General features: G+C 50.6%; 2 non-coding genes across 2 annotated transcripts; one reads left to right on the top strand and one right to left on the bottom strand.

Moving 5' to 3' along the window:
- Positions 1–989: 989 nt before the first annotated feature.
- TRNAC-GCA lies at positions 990–1,061 on the bottom strand. The gene has a single exon. It is a non-coding gene; the product is annotated as a tRNA-Cys (tRNA).
- A 1,970-nt stretch (positions 1,062–3,031) lies between these two features.
- Positions 3,032–3,113, top strand: TRNAS-AGA. The gene has a single exon. It is a non-coding gene; the product is annotated as a tRNA-Ser (tRNA).
- The last annotated feature ends 1,484 nt before the right edge of the window (positions 3,114–4,597 follow it).

The raw sequence follows: 4,597 nt of genomic DNA, 5'->3' as shown, positions 1-4,597 counted from the left end.
TCATCTGAGAACACTTTATTTAGGTCATTCAATGTGTGAAATTCAAGATCTGATGGTTAGTTTGAAAATCAGGGCTCTTGGGTCCTATTCCCAACTCTGCCACTGACTGGCTGTGTGACCTAAGACAAGTCAATTATCCTTTCTCAGCCTTAGCTTATTCCTCTTTCCAGTAGGGATAATAATGATCCGCTCCTACCTACCTTATGGTATGTGGAGGCAGGGTTGGCACTAAGTTTTTTGCCTCCCCAAGCAAAAAAATTTTTGTCTGCCCTCCCATCGCCCTGATGCCCGAGCTCTGGGTTCTCCCCTCCCCACACCTGCATCCCCTGCCTCCCCAGCTCTGGGCCTCCCACCACTCGCACCCCCCTGCTGCCCCAGCCCTGGGCTCTGCCCCACACACCCTGGGCTGCCCCAGCTCTTGACTATCCCCTTCCCCCCTATCAGTGCTCCCCCACCCACACACACCCTGCTGCCCCAGCCCTCGGCTCCTCCCCCCACCTGCACCCTCCTTCCGCCCCAGCCCTGGGTCACTGGTAACTTGCTCCCAGTTTAATAGAATAGAAAAAAGAGGATTGAATGTGTAACAGGGAGTTTGGTAAATCTTGGTTATTTTATTTTTGCAACAGGCTCCTGTCCACCTCCAGTAGAATTTTCAGTCCCAATGGCAACTTACTTACCAAATGTAATACAGACTAGTCCATGCCTCCCACGTGGATGTGGTTCTTGTTCTTCTGCACATTGTAGCCCGTGGAGGACAAGGACCTGCAAATGTGTCTTCATGTGCCTTTGTTTCATTGATGAAAACATAAACTAGACTCTTAGAGGATTGGAACTGATTTCATCAGAGGGACATGTTTGCTAGGTTTTTATGCATTTGCACAGGGAAGTGTTGAGTGTTTCCATTCATTTCAGCCATCCCTAGTCAGTGGAGCTCCTGAACATAATGGAAATGGATATGTAATTCTTTTTGTTGAAGGATGAGGCTTTTAAGGGGGCACTTGGATTTGAACCAAGGACCACTTGATCTGCAGTCAAACACTCTACCACTGAGCTATACTCCCCAACAATTACATTGGCAAGTCAGTGATCTTAAGGATCTTGAAACCTGAGAGTGGAGTTCGTTTCTTCCACACCAGTGTTGCTGTCTGTGCATTCCGGAGCTATGGGGTGAGTGGGGAAGGCCCACAACTAGCTTGTCAGTATCAACAAAGGAGCAGCCGACATCAGGACCAGTGAGACGTGTTGGTGGCCCATTAAGAAGAATCCACTCTCCCAGAGACTTCTCGGCGAGGGCACGGTACACAATGGGGGCTACCTACCCGCCACGTCCCAGCAAGGGTCTTTCTAGTCCCACTTCAGTGTTACCCAATTTCTAATCAGTCTTTGGCCCAGATTCCCTCCCTGAGCGGCACCAGCACATGCCTGGGCCCCCTGCTAGTGTTAAATCTGCCTTGAGCTGAGACCCAGCTTGGCAAAGAGCCTGCAGCCCCCTCTGTGCTGGGAAGTGAGAGCAGCCCTGGCACTGGGCAGGGCAGCCCTGAGGGAATGAACCCAATGTGCCCGTGAGGCCCTGATCCAGAACCTCTGCCAGGCAGCTTGTGCTGCTCGGGCTTCTCTAGTCTCCAGCGAGGATTCAAAGCTTCTCTGCTCCAGGGGAACCCCTGGGGGAGGGGGGCAGGGCTCCTGCAGGATAAATCTTCCTGCTGGCAGAGCTCCGGTCCCCTCCTCATGGGCACAGGGCATTGCACACGGCACCCACCACATGCACACACCCCTTTGTGGGGAGAATCAGCTCTGGGATATTGTCAACCCCCACCTCCTCCCTGCAAACCTTCTCCTGGCTTCAGTGAGGGAATGGGGGCGTGAGGGGCTAGTGCGGTAACAGCAGCAGCGTGGCCGTGGGGCTCGGCCGGTGGCTGGGGCCAGTCGCCTGAGCATGAACCCAGCCAACCCCAGGAGATGGACCCGGGTCACCAGCCCAACCCACCATGTGGCTGCTGCCGCTGCCCCGTTAGTGCGCGAGCTCCCACAGACCACGCTGGGGAGAGCCCCCAGCTGCAGGGGAGACGCCCCTGAGTGCCTGGCAGGGCCCAGCTCCTGGCTGACCTGCACTGCTGGGGGACAGGGGGGCGTTGGCTCTGGGGTGGGACTGTCACTTCCCCCCTGCCAAGCCAACAGGATCACAGCAAACGAAACCAGCTCGGCCGGCAGGGGAAGAGTTCAGTCCAGGGCCTGGTGCATTCTGGGAGCAGGGGCGGGGCAGAGAAAGGGCAGATACGGGGCAGCTCTGAACACTGTGCGCAGAACTGCCTGTCCTGTCCCGCAACCTCTGTTACAGGGGGCTTTTAGCCATAGTTTTAATCAGGCCAATAAATTGAAACAAACCCCTGTTAAATCATTGCTCAGCCCGAGTCCTTCACCCACATTCCTTAGGGCATTGGGTGTTTCATTTCCTGCCTCCATTTCCCACAGAGACACAATTTCCTTTGCACAGATCCATGAACAGCAAAACCTCCCTGTGTCTCTGGTCTGAGCCAGGGCATTCGATTCCAGTGAAATCTTCTCTCCTGCAATGTGATGGTCAGACAGAGGGGACGTGGCACCTGCATCCCTGCCAGGGAGATATTGGCTCGGCTCTTTCTTTCTGCTGCTGTTGTTAGTCCATGAAACATCAAGGGTGGAATGCAAGGCTGAGTTCATGCAACAGCCCCCTGAAAAATTTCAGTGCCCCAGAGAAATCCTGCCACCTGATATTGGAATGATGTGCTGGAGATTTGACTAGGAAAGGGACTGGCTGAGTTGTCAGAGTGGGGAATGAACAACAATCTACAGCAATGTCATTAACACAAACACACTCTCATCCTGCTCCAGCAAGAAGGGAAATGGGCAGGAATTCTCGCTGTTCACCCAAGGACACACTTACACTGATGCACAGCCATGAATGTGCTGGGGAAGCTGGTCTGAGCAAACAATTTGAAGAGACAATTCAGTGAGAACTGAATTATCGTGTAGTAAAACAATTATACTTCAAGTAGTTGTGGCTGAGTGGTTAAGGTGATAGACTAGAAATCCATTGGGGTTGCCCCGCGCAGGTTCAAATCCTGCCAACTACGCAAGCTCTGCACTGTTGTTATGATTACTGTAGTTTTAGTGCCTGAGCATTCACAGTGCAAACTGGAGCTAAATCTAGTTTCACTCTGTCTACACTTAAAATGCTGCTGTGGCACCTGCTATAGCACTCTGGAGTAGACAGTCAGTGGAGAGGTTTTCCCATCCCTGTAATAGCTGCATTGACAGAAAAATTCTTCCTTTTCTTTAGCACTATCTAACCAGGGTTTAGGTCACTGTAACTATATGGGTGGACGGGGGGTTTCATACCCTGAGAGACGTTGCTCTGCCAGTGAAGTGCCCAGCGTACACCAGCCCTTAGATCCCTTTTGGTATTTCAATGCAGGCACTGACCTGTGAGAGGAAAACATCAGCTCACAAACACAGAGACTGAATTCCCCACATTTAATCTCGCTGCACTTTCCAGAAAGTCACAAAATTCAATTCATTCTTGCTAGGACAGAGAAAAATAAGTGACACTAAGTTTTTGTCTTGGTTAAATAAAATTAAGTGTTTAATTAATATAGTAAAAATCTGTACTGATTCCTCTAACTAACACCACAGCGTGAAATAGGAACAGAGACAAAGCTTGTCAGTGATGACTAATTTTGCAAGTGATCTTCCCATTATTAATTTCACGCTGCCCCCATTGGAGGTCTGGGCATCTCCAATGTCATAGCTCTGCATTCACCTTCCCTTAGAATTGTTATCGGACATTCGCCTTTCTCTGCAGCATGGGGCACGGGTCACTTGCTGGAGGATTCTGCAAGTTGAAGTCTTTAAACCACGATTTGAGGACTTCAATAACTCAGACATAGGTTAGGGGTTTGTTACAGGAGTGGGTGGGTGAGATTCTGTGGCCTGCGTTGCGCAGGAGGTCAGACTAGATGATCATAATGGTCCCTTCTGACCTTAAGTCTATGAATCGATGAATCTATTCCCAAATTTGGAAAATTGTGCAGCTCAGAATGTGAATAGTGACCCCATCTCCTTCCTGCACCTGCTCTACATTGCTCCACAGCAGCTTCTCCACCTGCAGTCACCCCAGCACTGCAGTGCAGCTGCCCAGGGTTCAGCAGGGGCCCCTGGCAAGGACAGTGGGTGCAGCTAACAGCCCGGTGTGCCTGGCCGTGAGGCAGCTGTAAAAAGCAACACCCCCAGAAGTACAAAGACTGAATTCCCAACTTTAACATCATGACCCTGTGTAGAAAGCCACACGTGTCAGTTGTATTTTCACAGGAGATGCAAAATCAAGTGACACCAATTTTAAGTTGAGTAAATAAAGTTGAGGCGATAGTTATTAACTTCCCAAAATATACTAAAGATCCTCAACATAACACCTGAAGGTGAAATATGAACAGAGACAAACCTTGTCAGCAAAGGCTCATTTCCCAAACGATCCTCAAAATGTTACTAATTCCCACCCTCCCCGCAGGAGCTCTGTGCAGTGTAACTGTTCTGCAGGCAGCTTCCCATTCAATGCTGTTGT

This window comes from Mauremys reevesii, linkage group 12 (assembly GCF_016161935.1).
Source record: "Mauremys reevesii isolate NIE-2019 linkage group 12, ASM1616193v1, whole genome shotgun sequence".
NCBI lineage: Eukaryota > Metazoa > Chordata > Testudines > Geoemydidae > Mauremys > Mauremys reevesii.
This window is presented reverse-complemented; position numbering and strand designations above follow the sequence as displayed.